At 47.8% G+C, this 19,895-nt stretch overlaps 1 long non-coding RNA gene across 1 annotated transcript in view; it reads right to left on the bottom strand.

Annotated features, from left to right (window-relative positions):
* Window positions 1–13,107: 13,107 nt before the first annotated feature.
* Window positions 13,108–19,895, bottom strand: part of LOC135900214 (uncharacterized) — a 38,724-nt gene continuing 31,936 nt past the window's right edge. The window contains exon 3 of the long non-coding RNA XR_010563831.2: window positions 13,108–13,214. This is a non-coding gene — a long non-coding RNA (uncharacterized lncRNA). The remainder of the gene's footprint in view (window positions 13,215–19,895) is intronic.

The following is a 19,895-nucleotide window of genomic DNA, read 5'->3' on the forward strand; positions in this document are numbered from 1 at the left end:
AGGTACCAACTTCAACGGCGCCCTCGATTTGTCCCCTGGTTTGCCCACCCGCTGACAGGTGTCGCATGTCTTCACAAAGTGGTCTGCGTCCCGAAAACACCCTGGCCAATAGTACTCTTGCAAGAGACGGTCCTTAGTTTTCTTAACTCCTAGGTGTCCGGACCACGAACCCCCATGCGACAAGCGCAACAGATCCTGACGATAGCACTGAGGCACGATCAGCTGATCGAACTCCACTCCCCTGCGGTCTACATACTTCCGGTACAGGACCCCACCTCTTTCCACAAAGCGAGCATTTTTCTTGGCGATACCTTCTTTGACAATGCAGCGTATGTTTTCTAGGCTGCCATCCTTCTTTTGCTCGGCTATCAAAGCCGACCGGCTGACTTTTAGCAACCTATTAAGTCCGTCTGACGTAGGCGCTATGAGCAAATCAGCAGATAGCTCTTCTAGCTTTCCCGCATCGGGCATTTCCTCTCCAGTATCTGGTGCCTTTAACGCTACAGGCTCAATTTTATTCAGTTCGGGCATGCTCTGAATATCAGCTTGCTGCGCCTCTGACCCTTTCTCATCGTTCGACAACGTCGGCCCCGCAACTACCGCCTTTGCAGCGAGCTCCCGAACCTTCGATCTGGTTAAGGCCTGAACGCTAGCCTCACCAAACAAAAGCCCCTTCTCGCGCAGGAGGTGATCGGGCCTGTTCGAAAATAGGTACGGGTACTGGGGGGGCAGCATAGATGACACTGCCGCCTCCGTCTCAAGTGCTCTGAAAGGTCCTTCAATAAGCACTTTTGCTACGGGCAGACACACGCTATGAGCTTCCACGGCTTGCTTGATCCATGCGCACTCGCCCGTGAACATATCGGGTTCTACGTATACGAGGGGTGAACTACATCCATCATAGCTGCGGAATCGCGAAGCACTCGGCACTCCTTCCCGTTCACGAGGAGGTCTCGCATGTAAGGCTCGAGAAGCTTCATGTTCTCGTCAGTGCTGCATAATGACAAAAACACTACTTTTGTTTTTGTTTCCGGACACTGCGCCGAAAAGTGACCCGGCTTCTGGCACGTAAAACACACGCGCGCTTGCCTCGCCTCGAACCGCTTTCTGCGTTCGGCTTCGGCTGCCGCCGTCTCCTTACGTTCGGTCGGAGTGCTTTCACTCGCGTCCGCACTACGTGTGTCCCCCTTTGCTCTCATGGGCGTGAACTTCGGCCTCTGAAACTTGGAGCCAAATTCACCCTTTTGACCGTCCTTAGCTCCGCGAGCCCGACGCGTCACAAACTCTTCGGCTAGCTCAGCGGCTCTAGCCACCGGACTAACATCTGGCCTATCCAAGACCCAGTAGCGCACGTTCTCAGGTAACCGACTATAAAACTGTTCTAGCCCGAAACACTGCAGAACTTTCTCGTGGTCACCAAACGCTTTCTCTTCTTTGAGCCACTCCTGCATGTTTGACATAAGCCTGTAGGCAAACTCTGTATACGACTCACTTTTGCCTTTCTCATTTTCTCGAAACTTCCAACGGAACGCCTCCGCTGACAGCCTGTACTTTTTTAGCAGACTCGATTTCACTTTGTCGAAATCCTCTGCCTCCTCTCTCTCCAAGCGAGCGACTACGTCGGCCGCCTCGCCGGGTAACAAAGTGAGCAAGCGCTGTGGCCACGTTTCCCGAGAGAACCCCTGCTTCTCGCACGTTCGCTCAAAGTTAACCAGGAACAAACCAATGTCCTCTCCAAGCTTAAACGGCCGCATTAGGTCAGTCATTTTGAACAATACCCGTTCTCCTGCACCGTGTGCCTGACTTCCATTACGAGCGCGTTCCATCTCTAACTCGAGACGCTTCATTTCCAAAGCGTGTTGACGGTCACGCTCTTCTTTTTTCTCTTGTTGCTCTCGCTCTTTTTCTTTCTCTTGTTGCTCTCGCTCTTTCTCTTGTTGGTCTCGCTCTTTCTGTTTTTTAAGTTCGCGCTCCTGTCTTTTTGCCCTTTCCTCAATGGTCTCAAGGCATTCCGACAGCTCGTCATCCTCAGCTCCTAACTCAAGAATAGCCCTTAGCAGTTCTGGTTTTCTGAGTTTGTCTGAGACATCCAGACCCAACTCTCTTGCAAGCTCCAACAATTTCGGTTTGCGCAACGACTTCAAATCCATGGCTGCCCTGAATGCTGCTTTCTCTACTGCCTACTATTGTCTTGCCGCAACTAACCCGGCAGCAACGACAACCACAATTACCAGCTCTGTTTCTGACACTAACAAAAGCCTGGCAAAACTCAGAAGAAGAAAGTCCCGCACTCACCAAACCTCGCAGCCAAGAATTCAGCGCAGTCGTTCCGCTGCAGGCAACCAGTCATCACACAGGGCTCGTTGCACTGCTCCCGGATAGTCGTTGGGCTGCTCAGCATACAGTCAACCGCATATCTTCGCTGCTGGCCTCCGTTGTCGCGATCTCACCGCTGCCACCAGATATTTGATCCGCACCGATGGCACCGGCTGTTGGAATCTCAGCGCTGCCACCAGCTGTTGGAACCTCAGTGCTGACGCCCGTTATTGCAACCGGACCGTTGGCGCCCGTTGTTGCAAATGGGTCGCAAGCCCCAAGGGTAGCGTTGGCCTGGCGGCCTGGGGCACACTGGAACATCCGAAGGTCCCAGCAAAGCATGAGGCGACTGCTAACAGAACAACTTGTTTATTCTAGCATCGCAAAGAGCGGGCGGTCAGGTCGACCGAAGTAGAGAGACGGGAGGGCACGTTATTCAACAGAAGAAATCGGAGCCTCTCTCCTGGCGTCCGGGGGCAGCTGCTCTTATACTCTTGGCGTCGCGGGTAAGAAGGAAGGTCACGGGACGACACCACGTGACAGCGGCGACGGACCGACTGAGAGACACGTTGGGACAAGGAGGTGACGCATCAGCCGGGCCGGCGCCGGTCAGACCTCCTCGCTTCACACTGGGGGAGCTCCTCTCCCCGGCCGCCGCGCTTTGACAAGCGTGGGCACACACACACACACGCACACACAAAGACACGTGGCACTAAACATGCCGGGACGCGCTCGGCGGGGATGCGTCGCGGCCGCTCCGAACGGGCCAAAATGTCCGACGCTTTAAACGAAGCCCCGACGTCCGTTGCATCCGCGCCGGCCATATCGCGCGTCGTAGGCGAAACGTAACAATGTAAAGCACCCGTAAGCATCACCGACTGCCACATTGCTGTCCTTTTTGACGTGATGGCCCATTGCCCACACGACCTCATTCTCGGCATCGATTTTCTTTGATCGCATTCAGCTCTTATGACTGCTTCGCCAGCATCCTCTACCTAGAATTGCCTATTCTTTCGGGTACTTATAGAAACCCCAGCTGCTTAAGTCCCACCAACTTCGTTCGACTGCCACCCTAATCGCTATCATATATCGAACTGTCGTCTTCCCCGCTCATTCCCTGATGAAAAGTATCTCATCACTCCGTTTCCCGACTTCCCTCTGCAGTATAACGTCACCGTACCTCACATGGTTTTGACTATTACAGCCAACCGGACTTGCATCCCTGTCACCAGCTTTGGTCGAACCAAGTAAATTGTACGTCAAGGAATTAGTATCGGCTAACGCTTCACCTGAGCCTACCAGGTTTTCAAGGTCTTCTTCATGTAGTGATGCCAAGATTCACATAATGATCGTGACGGACCTTTTATTAACATGAGCCGAAGACCTCTACCGTGTTTTGTCTTTCTACAGGGACGTTTTCGACTTTGACAATCGCCTCTTAGGCCAGACGCTTGCTGCCAAGCGTCGTAATGATGCTCACGGTGCTGCTCCTATTCAATGTCGTCCATATAGAATATCGCTATCGGAACGCCAGGAAATTCAAACTGAGGTTAACAAGACGCACGATGACATCATTGAGCCTTCTTCGAGTCCGTAGGTGTCACCCGCAGTATCGGTTAAAAGAAAGGATGGTTTATGGCGCTTCTGTGTGGCATACCGCCATCTGAACAAAGTGACTAAGAATGACGTGTACCTGGTGCCGTAAATCGACAACGCTCGGTCTCTACGGTGCCAGTTCTCCAGTTCTCTTCTAATGACCTTCGACCTTGATACTGGCAAATCGCCGTCAACAGTATCGACAGAGAAAAGACCTCATTTATAGCACCCATGGTCGTTTCGAGTTAAAATGATACCTTTTGCATTATGTAACGCGCTGGCCACTTTTGGGCGTATGATGGACTCCTTGCTGGCTGCTTCAGGTTTTCAAATAGTCCCCTTCCCTGTGCTACCTTGAAGATGTTGCTGTATCTTCTCCAACATTCAACACTCACGTTTAACGTCTCTCTGCCATACTTGACGGTTTTCGTGAGGCCAGGCTGCAACTCAACTCATGGAAACACTGAAGGGCGCGAGTAAATAGTGATTTAACCCGGTAAGTGATTGGCCAAAATATGACCTCTGTCGGACTAGTTGTTCAAGCGAGAGTAGTGATGTCGCTGTGGGGATCTTCTTGCTCTCAGAAACCCAAGCAACGAAATACGGACGACGTGACTCCGGCATTTCTAAAATTTCTGAAGGGCTAGGGCTCAAGTCGACTCCATTAACTAGTCCATTAACAAAAGCTAAGTGAGCAGCAAGGACGCAGCTCACCGGATATGAGGTAAATGCTCTCGATTTCAGCAGGTCAGTGATACTGGCCTGGTCTTGCGAACAGCAAAGAATGCCCCCGCTAACAAACTGGGGTACTTCGTTAATGAATTGATAGTGAGGTGTCGCCTTATGAAGCTCTTCCTGGATGAATTTGGGGTTTTTCATTCGAATGGACTCTCTATTGGTAAGTACCAGGCCCACAGGAACGTTGGTCAGGCCGCTGCACAAGAGTTGAATTGGATAAGCATTAGGTGCAAGACACGCCGATTAGGCAGTGTTTTCCTGGCTGGGAGAAGAAACATAGATCATTTTGGTGTGCCTATAACTCAATCACCACCCGATATCAAATGAAATCAACTTCATTTTTCCGTATAGAAATGGGGGAAGGCATGAATAAAAAGTGAAAACTAATTGACTTGACGAAGGTTCAGGCCCCCGTATTGCGTACATACCATACCTCGGTACCTAAGGCCCCCGTTCAGTCCTCCGTACCTGCCATACCCCTGAGAGAATTCACCAAGAAACCAGGAACGGGCATCTCCAGTGAAATGATGTAGGTCGACGAGAAGTCTGATGAATGCAGCCAAGCAAAACATACCTGGGGCCAAACCGAACCACACCGAATGTAGGAGCAGCAGATAGTCGAAGACGCGGCCCTTCGAACAGCTGAGGTGCTCCTTGGGAATTTACGGCTGACCGGTCGCCGAGAATGCGCGCCAGATCAAAAGCATCTTCTTCGTCACGCTCCCCTAGAGGAATAGTACGATGACAATGTTCTGCCAACCTGGTTTAAGCATCAGTTATATTATGCACTGATGTTCTCTAAGCAACACTATTGCATAGCAGTTTGGGGTGTTTCAAACATGGGTAACTTATGCAGGCTGCGCGTTCTACAGAAGAAGGCGATACGGTTTATTGGAAATTTTTCTACTTACGAGCACACATTACCTTTTTTCCAAAAGTTTGGTCGTCTATTCATTCTGACTATATTTCTCCAAAATCTTGTAAGCCTTATATACGATGGTAATAAATTAAATGGGCAGCATTTCTCCCGTCTTTTCGCCGTCCAGATTTTGTGTATGCCTTAAGAGATGCAGAATACGTTAGAAATATGTTTAGTACAACTTACGAGTGTCAAAGGGTTAATCACAAGGCTTCTGAGCTGTTAAATACCTGCCCGTAATAAGCCGACGGTGGATTAAAATCGGTTTTGGATTAACTCGATTTTTGGATAAAAAACCGGTTTCACCTTCTTTCCTGAAGAGTGAAGTGAGAAATAACTGAAAGCCCATTGAAAACTTAATTATTATATGTTTGTTACATTCCTCCTTCAGTGTATTTTTTATTTTTTATTTTTATTACTCTTAGGACATATTTCCTGTACACTTCCAATTTCTTGTATCCTCCTTTCGATGCATGTTACACTACCCGTATAGTATGTATTGTATGACTCAGATTATTGTAACTACAGACACTTCCAATGTTAATCTCTACTCAAAGTTCGTATTTTGCTCTTTGCTGATTTTTATATGTACTACACCCTTGTATTCCGGACCGGAGATCACCATAGAGCTTTACACTGTGGGACTTCCTCTTGCATATTCCATTATCAATTACTTACTAACCTAAGTAAAATGAAGCTGAAAACAAAATGAAATATTTCCAGATACCTACGGCTCACTTGTTCACAATGGCTGGATCCACTGTGATCTAGAGAACCAGTGTGGCCAATGAGTCGAAAACGTCAATTTCTGTTTTACTAACATCCGTTACCTGTTTCGTTCATGCCTGATTTTGCATGACCCGACGGCATTTCGTGCAACTCTTGACTACACAGTCCTATTAAGTTTTGGCGCACTCTACCAGCCCATATCTAACAAGCTAGAGCTCGTTAACTGTTTCGCTAGACCACTTAAGGCTCATTCACACCGGCGATTGGCAGTGGTCGCGCGACCAAGTTGGTCGCAAAGCAACCAGTCGCTTTTCTAGAAAAGCGACCATTTCGGGCCAGTTGCTCTCTTCGCGATTTTTCAGTCGCGCGACCATGGTCGCAAAACTGATAAACCAATCAGCGGCGCACCGGAAGTGATCTTTCGTATGTCTACATCCTCCTCCCACGTCGCGGCAAATTCCGCGTACATTCCGAGAGTTCTCGCTGAGAACAATAATCTACGGGATTGTGACTTGCGGGTCGCGCTCAGCCGGGCTTGCCGGTGTGAACATCAGTCGCCTTTGGTCGCTTTTTGATCGCGAGTCGCAAATGGTCGCGCGACCTCCTCAAGTCGCCGGTGGGAATGAGCCCTTAGCGACAACTATTGTCCTAGAATTCTCAGGGCCTATTCCTCATTTTTCCCTACGTGCAGCGTGGTAACAGTGAAGGCACACATCAACAAATGGGGCGAGGAACTGGCGCTGCTTTGCATATACTAAAGGAAAACGAATAAACAGGCACCAACCAACCTGTTTTATTGTCCTCAATTCGTAATTTTTGTTACACTGAAATAAACGCAGGATAAAAGAACATTAAAAAGAACAACAATTAGCTTCTTGGCAGATCTTGAGTACTTCTCGAAATTGGTGCAAGATACAGGAATTCTAGGAAAAGTTCATGCTTGAGTACTGTTTGATATCAGCCGGTCAATTAGAACATGCTACTAAGGTATTTGCTATGAGAGGTGTTTAGTGAAGTATTGTTCCTAAGTGTTCTTCTTGCACGTTTTCCCTAAAATATTGCTTTCCGTGGCTGCTATGATTCTCGGGCTGTGAAAACAGTCATTGCGTCTCATAGCTCCCTTAAAATATGTAATCGTAATCTGTAGTAGTAACCACAGAAAAATGACTTTGTAGTGGATAGCGTATCAACCTGACAAGCACTATGTTTCCTTGCTATTTTCTTTTGGAATAAATCACGCTCGCTTTTCTGGCTGTTTAGAGGGTTTGGGCAAGCGTTGCAGAGGCCAAGCCAAGCTCCATCCGTTTACTACCTCGTTTGCATGCGCACCTGCGGAGGTCGAATGCGCCGAGGGATGCAGACAGCGCGATCGAGACGAGAACAATAAAAAGACGCCATTTTCCGTTTCGCCACGACCACCGCCGCAGCAGATTCAACCATCGCGGTCGGCCGGAAGAAAACATAGACGTCTACCCTCTCGGGCGTCACTGCAAACCGGCCGATATGCAAACGACTTTTTTCAGTATACCAGCGCTGTTCGGTCGGTCGTGCTCGATTGCGCCCGGGTTTTGTCATTTACGTCGAGGGGTTAGCAGCCTCGGCTCCGCCAGAGTCGCCTCTCTTCGGCTGATCTCTCACGCAGCGGTGGCAGTCCGGGCATTATCGGGGCCTCCGCCCAATGCTCGTATTACAGGTGTGTTTGTATAATCGGGCACGCCGTCGCGTAATAAAAGTGCCGGCGTGAACAACCGCTCTCGCCCGCTAGCGCGACCTGGGCGAGAGGCGGGAGCGAACGCGTGAACCGCAAAGCAGTAAAAAAAAATCAATGCCGGATAGGCGCTCGTCGGGGTTTCGAAACAGTCGTTCGCGCAGCGCGGCTACAATTTCGCGCCTTCGCCCTCTCGTGCACGCAGCCAGGAATTCCAAAGGTGCACTGAAACGAGCGGGCTTTCCCGCGCTCCGAATCCGCGACTGTGGGTGAGAGCGACCGGGGAAGGTACGCGAATGCAGTGCTTCCAGCAGTGTCCCTCACCCTCCACTTTGTATCCTCGACCGAACGCACAATCCGCAACCATTCGATCGCTGCCGCGCTAGCATGGTGTGGCACTACGCTGGAGTTTTCAAAAGCTCCATGCCGTTGGCAGCGCTGGATTAATGCCCCGATCAAGTTTCGTCCCACCTCTCACATGCCTCTCACATGCAGATGGGTAGAAAAGGAATCAAAATTTCGCAAAACCAAAAATCGATATTTTCGGAAAGAGCAAAAACGCGAAGCTGTTAAGAACGAAACAATTCTTTCCTGTTATATTCCATTGGCCCTACGCTTATTTGGTTCCCGATGGTTCTAAATCCGCATTGCCTATACATGTGCCCGTAAGGTGCCCGGAGCTAGGGGAATGAAAAGAGCCGAGGGGCTCAATTTTAAAGCGCAGCTCTGTTTGCGAACCCTCCAGGATTTTACTGACCACGGACGCCGGTCGGTGAGCACTACTACTGCTGCTGTCTTTACAGATACATTTGTGAACACATAACCAAATTTTACAAGAGGGTGGCTGATATAAGCCTTGTACTGTGACAAAGCTCGGTTTTGCACAACAAAATCTAACTTCATAAATAAAGCCTACACGTACTGTATAATGTCGGCTATAAAGCAAACCGATCTGTTGATATAATAGTGCACTACATTTCACGGACTCTGCTAGTTACTTTATTTTCTTTGTTTTCGCCACTCAGTATATGCCGCTAAGTGCTTGGCCAACCCTCTTGAGTGGGCATGTACCATTGTGTAAATTTCTTTCATATAACGTCAGTATAATGTGTTGGCCCACATATATCGCTAAAGTAAATCAATCTGCTAATAAGATGGTGTATTGAATTTCAGAAATTCTTGGATGTACTTTACTTTTGTTAATTTAGCCATTCGGTATGTGTCACTAGAGGTGTGCCCGCTCTTGGCCAATCTTTCGTAATGGTTATGTCCCATTGTGGCACAAGAAGTACACAATGTCCAAATGTTGCTTGATAGGTGTCGTATTCTTTCAGCGCATACACATGTCATCAAAAAATTGGACGCATCACTGTCGGCTGCACATCATTGAATTAACCACTTTACTTTAGCTTCGCTTCATGCGAATGCCAACATGTACGTTCGATGTGCGTATTTTCATTGTCAAAACTCTACGAAGAAACAGGTAACGAAGTGCAGTTTTCGTCATGATTCGGGGCGCTGACTTGTTTTAGTGAGGAATATTTAAAGCAGACTTTCTCCCAATGGCTGCTCGACCAATCGCGTACCAGCTTCTTAACGAAACCCAGGAAACCGCTGAATACATGACGATATAGATGCACACTCACTTCGTAGCTGCTGTTGTGGTTCGCTTATGTTTAATGATATTTTAAATTCTGGGTTTTCATAAGCACGATGTGATTATCAGGTACGTGGTAGCGGGGAACTTCGGTATGAGTTCGACCACCTGAGGTTCTTTAACGTGCACCCACAGCATGGTACACGGGCATTTTTGCATTTCCCCCATTGAAAGGATGTCGCCGTGGCCGAGACTTGATCCCCCGTCCTCGAGCTTAGCGACGCAACGCCAAAGCCACTAAGCAACCACGGCGGGTAGATTTGCGTTTTCATCTTTCAAAATTTTGTCTACGTCTTGTCTGGAATTTCGATTCCATTCTGCATGAGCTAGGTCATGAGAGGTCATTGTAATTGTGTTTAACGGACCGTGTGGAAGGTTTTCCCACTGTCCTGGCAAACGGCAACTGGCACAGAGTTCAATTTAGAGCAAAATGCGATGCACGTAAAGGCCGACGTTCACGCAAAGCTTACTGTGTGTGGAGTAATTACGGTGTTTCCAATAATTCAGCTGCGTAGATGCTCCAAAAAGTTCCACAACCCTTATACGCAATGGTTACCATTGTTGTTTGGGAACTGACAGGGGCGACTACCTCATCTTTGGTGAAAATGGGGGCACCCAATGTATTATTTCAAGCAAGGTTCTAAGGATGGAGGGCAATGGCACCATTTTCAGTAAATTACTTCTTGCTCCGCTCAGATGTCTCGCATAAGCGTTTTCTCAATGTTCGCGACGAATTAACTGTGGTATTGAACCTAAAGTTGCTTGAAATGGAGCCCATGTCAAATAAATATTAGGCGGGCAATGAATGAAATCTTGTGATTATTGCCGTTTAATCACTAAACTTTTATATTCCTAATATTGTTGTGACACAACCTTTTCTGTGTGAGCTGTCCTATGATCGAGAGATATGCTGATACTTCAACTGCGCGCCGCACTATGTGACGTCAACGGCTTCACTGCCGTTGGCTTCACTACCGGGCCATTGCTGCTCATCTACGTTAGTTCACATGGCGAGGGGAGGGAAAGTGGACCCGCTTGACATGGCCTGCTGGACACCATCTAGAGAAAAAAATGTGCGTGCTTCTGCTATCGCAAACACCAGAGACCGGCGGAGCTGGTCTCTGGTAGTGCTAAACCACACACTTATCTAACTTTCGCTGGGCTTCCCCCAGCTCCGCTAGTCTCTGGTGTCTGCGATAGAGCCACGCGTAACTTTCTTCAACTGCGAGAAAGAGCACCGCCTAAGCGAGCGCGCGGGTTTTTAACCGAGAGCACTGACGTCACATCACCCGTGTCCCCCATCGCACCCCTCCTTGTCCCCCGCTAGGCTCCGCCCACCCTCGCCGCACCCCTATGCTGCGCGATGCTATTTTTATACTCCGCTTTCCTCTCGCTGGGCTCTCTCCCCATGCGCGGCCTTCGCGCGTTCGACATCGCGGGGTAACTTGAAAGGACGCCGCCGGCCAAGCCAGCTGTGGAAGGAGAGGACGACGAACACGTGGGCGCCGCGCCACTCCTTCTCGCCCGCTATGCTTCGCCCCCCCCCCCCTCGTCGCCATGCCCTGCTTTCACTCTCACTCACCTCTTTCTCCCTTACCTCGTCGACGCAGCAGACGTCTAGAAAAACCCAGCTTGGTTTTAGCAGCTCTACTGTAAAAAAATTAATAAAATCGGGGGTTTTACCTGCCAAAACAACGATACGAATTTTAGGCATGCCTCAGTGTAGAACTCCGGATAAGTTTTGCCCTCTTGGAGTACATAACATGCACCCAATGCCTGGGACACAGGCGTTTATGCATTTCGCCCCTATCGATCTGCGACCGCTACGGCAGGGATTTGCTCCCATGCACTCTGGCGCAAAAGCTCGATGTCAAGGCCACTACGCCAACGCGGCGGGCAGTCTGACAGAAAGGTGTGGTGTGCAAGGTTGCTACACTGTTTTTTATATGTCGATACCATAGGCCAGCAGCAGACCGAAAAGTCCAACGATAAGTAAGATAAACGAATAAATAAAAAATAAAGGTAACACGTTGCGTTCTGCTAAAGCCATGTCCTGCCTCGGCATAATTGACCAGTATGACCCCAAGGTCAAGAACTTCAAATCCTATGCCGAACGCCTTGGGCAATCTGTCAGGACAAACGAGATGGCTGAAGAGAAGAAAGTGTGAGTTTCCTTCACATCAACTGGTGCAAAATCGTATGAAATTATCAAGGATTTGTTCGGTCCGTTGCCGCCAGCACGCACAACCTTCGATGATGCAAAAGAGCTCTTGCAAAGCCATTATACAACCCGAAGACGCCTATAACCACCGAAAAGCGAAACTTCAGCCGGAGAGTGTACTTCCACCACAAATGTGTCGAAGACAACATGCTTGAGTTGAATTACTTAGCTGGAGAAACAGACATAAGAAAGAGGCAACACAGGGAGGTTTACCACAAAGGAAGATCCCGTTTGCTACCCTACACTGGGCAGAGAGGGGAGGCGCAGGTAAAGTGGCAGAAAATTAGAGAGAGAGAGAAAGTCAGCAAAAATAAACAATCAGTCAATCACTGTCGCCCGCATACTATCACCGCACAGCTCAGTTTCATTTGAGCCCTGTAACGATCACTTCAAGCTACCGCCGCTTGTCCAAGTCTATTTTCCTTAAAACTGGAGCATTCCTATCGTTTCCCTACCCTGCGACGTATTGTGATGTCGGAAATGTAAAATAATTTCCTCAGATAAATGTATTTGGTTAAAGCACGCTATCTCGATTGCGTGCGATCGTCTCTGTAAATCGTAGGGACAGCAGTCACAGGGAAGGTGTTGAAGAGTCTCCTCGCTACCACAGTCAGCAGACGAGGCGTTACCGGCCTTGCCGATTCGGAATTAAAGAGTTCGTAAAAGCCACCGTTAGCCATACTCCACAAACCAGGGTAGCTTTGCGTCGGCAGAACCCAACTGGGACACGAAGGTGGAGAGAAGAGTCTACGCGGTGCAGCCAGTTGCTTTGAAAACTTTGTGTGTTCCACATGGAGAACATGATACCCCAGGTGGGCATACCAAGTTTTCGAGCGGCATCTGTCCTTGATAACGGCCCGAAGATTTTTCCTGCAAGTGTTCGTCGGTGTGATGCAGGTTATTTTCTTTCGGCAATGTTTGAGAGTGTTCCCTGAAGTGGAGCTTCCGATAACCCAATTAAGGATAAAGCTGTTTGTTGGAAAACACACAAAAAACTTTCAATAGAACTAGCGCAAAAAAGAAACATATGAAGCAAATACTAAACGAAATATTTACAGCATGAAACCAATACACTTAAAGCTAGAATGGTATCTACACCATGCGAGTTATGGCAGATTAGAGTGTGATCGCGCGCGAGAGTTCGACGCGCAGGGGCGGCGACAAGGCGACGAAAGAAGCTGCGTTTGCCTCACCAAAATGTCGGTGTGGTTGACCGACGAACGGGCGACCAGACCGCGGCAGCTTCCTGTTGTAGATAGGACGCAGGTGGCCTCGAAGCACGTGCAGATGGAGGCGGCGTGCTGGCCAGGCAGCTGGGCGCAAACTCGGGCTTCACGCCGAGTTCATTGATTTATTAATTTCAGATACCCTCATGGCCCACAGGGCATTATTGAGGGGGGTGGTACACACATTTCAATAAATTTGTACAAAAGGAGGCAACGCATATAATATATATAAACGAGAAGAAATGGGGTTAACCGAGAGGCTCCATTTTTATTAGTCATATCGTAAGAAGCCAACAAACACTGACACCAAGGACAACATAGGGGAAATTACTTGTGCATAAATGAAATGTAGAAACGCTAAGTTCATGGAAATTAAAGTGGATGAAAAAACAACTTGCCGCATGTGGGAACCGAACCCACAACCGCCGCATTTCGCGTGCGATGCTCTACCAATTGAGCTACCGCAGCAGCATTTTCCCATCCACTTTCTTGGGTGTTTATGTGTCCTAGTAGAACCCTGGGAGTGTTAGCCAGCGCCACCACTCACAGACCTTGGCGGCGAACGTGGAACGACATTTTTGCCGCAGGCGTCACGAGAACGTGATCTTTTTGGGTGAAGGCAACTGGTCAATAAACACTTTAATTTTTCATTTCATTTCATTTCATTTCATTTCATTTATTAAGCACAAGTAATTTCCCCTATGTTGTCCTTGGTGTCACTGTTTGTTGGCTTCTTATGATATGACTATATATATATATATATATATATATATATATATATATATAGGAACAAATACATAAGAATGCGCATGATTATGAGGCAAATGGAAGTGGAACCAAAGCTATGGCAAGCAATAATGTGTTGATAATTTCTTCTTAAATTCGTCAGAGTCTTTCGTAAGTGCAATATCCCGTGGTAGCTCGTTCCAGTCCAACGATGTTTTTGGAATGGATGAATTCCTGCAGGATGTTGCACGGCACTGTGGAACACCAACTTTGCATGGATGATCTAAGCGGGATGAAACATATGTTGGCAGCGTGAGTAATGTATCCTTAAGGGTGGAATTGCATGAATGATCTAAGCGGGAGGAAACATATGTTGGCGGCGTGAGTAATGTATCTTTAAGGGTGGAATTCATGGGGTGAGTTTAAAAAACAGACACAGGCGTGATATTTTCCTGCGCATTTGGAGAGGGGTTGGTGACAATGTGTTTTTCATTTCTGTGACGCTGGACAAACGATCATAGTTACGGAAGATGGAAATATGATATGGGAAGTAGAGTCTGGTAGTGATGCGCTAAAAGGGAGAGAAAATGGATTAGCAACCATCTCATTAAGTAGTTTAGCACTGTCACTGTTAGGTATGGGATTTCAGAATCCTGGAGAGAGATTGATGGCTGATCTTACCCATTAACAACGTTCCAGAATTTTTTTTGTATCAGTTAAAAGAAAGGATGGCAGTGTGATATTACAGAAATGTTGTTTAGCATCTTTTAACAATTTTTATAAGTGCTAACCGCGGCTCTTAGAGCTGACCAATGCTCCGATTTTCCGGACGACCCCTCCCTGACATATATTCGCATTTTTCTGTTCCCGAGGCATTTTAATGAACGAGTCGCCCATGGGGACCTACGAATAGTCTAGATAATTTTACGAGGGACGTGCAATTCCATTAATTCGTGCAGTTTTCTTTTTAAACATACACATGCACCAGTTGTCGTTAACAGATCGTTCGGCACAAGCCAGGACAAAGTCGTTGAGAAAAAGCTGGACGACATCATTATTTGAAGAAAAAATTTGCTCTAGCATAATTGTAAATGGTTTTCATTTTATTTGGTGTTTTATTCGACGGTAAATTCATCGTGATGTGCAGAAAACAATGATCACTGAAGCCGGGCAAGTATTTTACCTCGGAAACAAAATCAGGGGCGCTCGTTAGGAAAAGGTCTAATACGTGAAAGCTGGTAGCTGTCGTCCTTGTCGGCAGGGTAACCATTACTGTTAGCGAGAAGAAGGAGCACAGAGCTGAAAAACTAGCCGACTGGGAAGATCCGTCACCGTCTACTGCAGGGCTATACCAGATAATATTCGGGAAATTGAAGTCGCCAAAAATAAAAATAGGCCGACCAGGAAACTTTGTTTGAATTCTGTTCAGAATATAATGAAGGTCGTTAGGGGAGATTGGGGAGTTCACGGGCCTCGGGCAGTGGTGCGTGATCTGGTAGAGTTGCGACGCCTGTGAACGGGTGGGCAGTAGGCCCCTGTCGGCTAAGTCTTGAAGGCTCGGGTCTGAAACTCGACGGCTGCCTTCAGCTCCAAGTCCGGTGGAAGATTTTCACGCCAGCGTCACTTCATCGAACTCTCCTCCTCTTCTGACAGTGCGCCTAGCTTTCCTGCCACTCTGGCTGTTTTGCATTTACCTGATTGGTGGTGTTTATCGGCGAATATTCCCTGGAAAGTACATGGGTTATACCGACTGAATTCATTTCCTTTCATTTCATCTTCTTGCGCCATGCGCTCTCGTGCCACATACTCTTCTATGTTGTCGTCTTTCACCTAGCCGGGATTCACCTCCGCCCACGCCTTCTTTGTCGTCCTCTTCTTTTCACTTCCTACCACGGCACTGCCTCGCGCACTACACACATCACAGTCAGTACGGGCAAACTGTATTTCAAAAAGCCCCAGAAGAGGAGCCCTGCAGAATTCGAACATGACATGCACTGACATTCCCCAATCTTTCCACGCGGAAGCTTGAAAATTTGATAGGTCGCTGTCCGGTGCCGTTTCAAGTAGGTGACGTGCGAGCTCGATGAGACATCTCTTTCAACGATTATACCAAGAAATCTGTCAGTCTTCTCATAAGAAGTGATCTGACCATTTATAAAGATGGCGTAGCGTGTCATTGATATCCAAGTGAATGCTACCAGTGCACAATTCTCTGATGAGATCTCAAGACATTGGTTGCGGAGCTGTCAGAGTAGGTTTTTTATGAAGTCTTGCACACATCTGAGGACGTATGACACCTGAATTCCATACGCATATGTCGCGTGCGTCCATTGACACCTTGATCGCTACTGGCAGATGTTCCGCGAGAAACGAGACCAATGAGTGTGAGGTTGAATAGGGCGAAGCTTAGCCGCCTTGGAGAACGCCTCGGTAGGTGTAGTGTCGAGCGGTTTGGCCACCGCCGGTACACACTATGAACAGTCTCCTAAACAGGTAATGTGAAATCTATAGAAGAAGTCGATTTCCAAGACCAACGATCTTGATAGCATCGAGAACAGCCTCAGGAGATACGTCTTATTGAAATTTAGAGAATATACAATTGTGCAGGTGAAGAGGGCTAAAGGCGACACACATGGTAACCTGACTAGACTCTAGACACCCTGCATTCATATAGGCACAGTTTCGACATGGTGAGGGATGAAGTACGAATTCTTACAGGAAGACTACAAGAATTCACATACAGCAATATAGATATGAAAAGCACACGGTTAATTCCAATCAATCTAATTAAAAATTGAGAATAACTACAAACATGTTCAATTGACAAAATAACAAAAGAACAAAGCAAGGAATCCTAACTGCATCTATACAACAATAAAAAATTTTCACTTGACAAACATGTTCAAAACAAAGAAATAAATCCTAACTGGCGCATGCACCATTCAAGAAAAAAACACTTTGCCTGTTTTCGGAAAGCAGGCAAAGAGGAACAGGTTTTCATGATATCAATCAGATAAGGATAAAGGTTTAACAAATTAGGAATTTGCCAACCTAATAGCTGTATTCCGTAATTCGTCCGACATTTAAACTTGATGAAATTGGTTCACCTAAATTCGTAATGGGATTCATCTTTGGTATACCTCAAAAAGAAGAGTTCTGGATCAATTTTGAAATCTGAAAATGCAAACTCTGTTAATCGCAGTTTATATAGTGATTGAATGTTCAAGATGCGATTCTGCGTAAAATATAGTGATGTTGATTCACATTGTGGTAGGTAATCAAAAACGTGCACAATTTTTTTTCTGTAATCGATGGGGGCTTTCCATGCTATACCTAGTTGTGGTGCCCCATACAAGCAGGCAGTAGTGTAGTGGTGAGTGAACAGTATGAAAATACAGCTGATGTCGTAAATAAGAACGCAAAAATGAGCTTAACTTATTAAGCATACCCTTTGGCATCGAAGAAAAAAGGTGCAGATAATTTTTTACTTTACTTTTGATGCTCGTCATACGTCGCGAGGGGAACAACTTCTGTATATTGACCAGCGATCTCGACGAAAACCGACAAAAGGTAAGCTCCAATTGGGCAAGAATGTTTTTCCATTACCTTTCTTACACAGCTGGCCAGCGCCACTGGGCGGTATGAGATGAGTTCAAGAGGAGACTTGCCGTACTTCAGGAGAGGGACTAAGCGGCTTGTCTTCCATTCTTCGGGAACTATGCTTTTTTGACAAGCTACATTGCAGAAATCCAGCAGTTCTCTCCATGCACAATCACTTAGGTTCCACAAGGCGTGGTAGGATATTTCATCTGGTCCCGGGTATGAAGAACGCCTGCATAGAGCAACAGCCGCCTCAAGTTCCTCTATTGTGAAGCACGATCCATATGGCATTCGCAGAAAGCAGGGATGTCACTGGGGTCAAGAGAGCCTGAACCGCTTGCTTGGCCTGCGATTCTTGCACAAAAGTCTTCTGCAACATCAACATCTAGCCGCCTCTGGAAGTGCGCCAACGCTTTGAATAGGAAGCGCCGTTCAGGGAGGGAACGCAGACCACGTGTGGTTTTCCATATGTGGGAAAGTGGCTTCCGTGGGTCTAGTGATAGGTAAAACAATGTCCAACGTCGAGATGCTAATCTATTCATGCGACGTTGGATTTTTTTTGTAATTGTCGGGCTGTCCGAAGGTCATGGATGCATTTTATACGCCGATATCGCCGCTCCGAATGGCGACTGAGTGCACAAATCCTGAGTCCACAAATCTGACTGAGTCCAAATCCGTGTTTTCAGGCGAAACAATGAGCACCCACGCGATGTTTCGCATCGCACACTTGATTCTTTCCTCTTTTCCAGGGAACAAGACCTCTCGGTAAGCATCTTCTGTGGCAGTGTTAAAAGTAGTCGACTCAGTTATTCGAATAGTGTTCCGTGGGAAGGACCTGGATATCTGTTTGATGATAAATTACACGGGAAAGTGATCACTCCCGCGGGTCTCAAGCTCTAAGAACCATTTAACACATTTTTTGAACGAGCTGGATACGAACGTTCAGTCAAGTGCCATTATTCACGCCTCGGAGGACAGTTTTGCGGCATCATTCAGGAGCGGAACGCCATCGTGTGTCCTCTTGCATTTGTCCTTGAGCTTCCGCATGCCATAAGCTCGCATTGAAATCTCCGACGATTACCCATGGAAGACGACGCACCGTCAATATGTTTGTTAATCTTTTAGAATCAAAATGCAGATACCGGCCAACGACCCTACACTACTCGCCTTCCCACGCCACATCCCCCGGGAACTGCTTATTAGGACGCTCCCGAGGAACATGCACTCGCAACATCACGAGGAGGGCCGCCGAGCTCGAGCTAAGGCGCTCCATCGCTATTGCGGCTCCGAACCGGACGCCGTATGGATGGACGCCGCATGCATGGGAGAGCAAGCGGTTGCCGCCGTGGTGGACTCCTCCCCCTCCCCACTCATCACACTACCCCTCCCCCCACACACTTGCCCAGAAGCTGCAGGGGAAGTTGCGATTGCCATTGCCATCAGCCATACGGAAGCCCGGTACATAATAACAGATTCAAAAACAGCTTTAATAAATTTTGCACGAGGCCGAGTCCATGTTCCTGCTTTTTGCATACTGGACTCGCCCGTTGCACCTCCACCCCGCCATGTGGAGCTGATATGGGTGCCTGCGCACTCCGGGAATCCCGGAAACGAGGCTGCCCACCTTTTAGCCGAAGGTTCTATTAACCGGGTTCAGGTGGCCTCAATCCGGGATTCACAAAGGAGCGCGTACACTCTTTCAGCGATCTGACGCAGCCTTACAGAGCCGCACGTCAGATCTACCCCCCCCTCTCACCCATCCCTAGACAACTTGCATGCGACACTTTGGAGACGACTCCAGACCCACACACTCCCCTTCCCTGTCACCCTATCCCATTACCATCCCTCTTTCCCCACCCCCGCCTGCGCCCTCTGTCCCGAACCGTTCGCATCCGCCATCCACATCCTCTCGCTTTTCCCAGCGGACCCTCTCCCACGAGGTCTGGAGCACCTAACATCGCGGGAGGACTGGGAGACCGTGCTCCGCTCCGAGGACCCGGCAACGCACACCATCGCGACGAGAGGGGCTGCCAGTGTTATGGACCTACGGAACACTTGAGTGGAGTACGGTCGTGTGGGGGCCCAGGGGCCTGCCCACCCTGAACACCTTTCTTTGAATAAAGTTTTTAACAACAACAACAACAAAATGAATTCAAGGCAATATATAAAACCCTACAAGTGTAAACATGCGTTTTTCTTTTTTTAACTGTTCACAGCGTGTTTACCTCCTGTAAACACGCTGTGAATAGCAATGGAGAGATCGTATCTCCTTGCCTGATGCCTTTCTTTATTGGGATTTTGTTGCTTTCTTTATATAAGACTACGGTGGCTGTGGAGCCGCTATAGATATTTTTCAGTATTTTTACATATGGCTCGTCTACACCCTGATTCCGTAATGCCGGCTGAGATTTCGACTGATTCAAACCCTTGCTCATAGTCTATGAAAGCTATATATAAGG

This window comes from Dermacentor albipictus, chromosome 4, assembly GCF_038994185.2.
Source record: "Dermacentor albipictus isolate Rhodes 1998 colony chromosome 4, USDA_Dalb.pri_finalv2, whole genome shotgun sequence".
NCBI classification, from domain to species: domain Eukaryota; kingdom Metazoa; phylum Arthropoda; class Arachnida; order Ixodida; family Ixodidae; genus Dermacentor; species Dermacentor albipictus.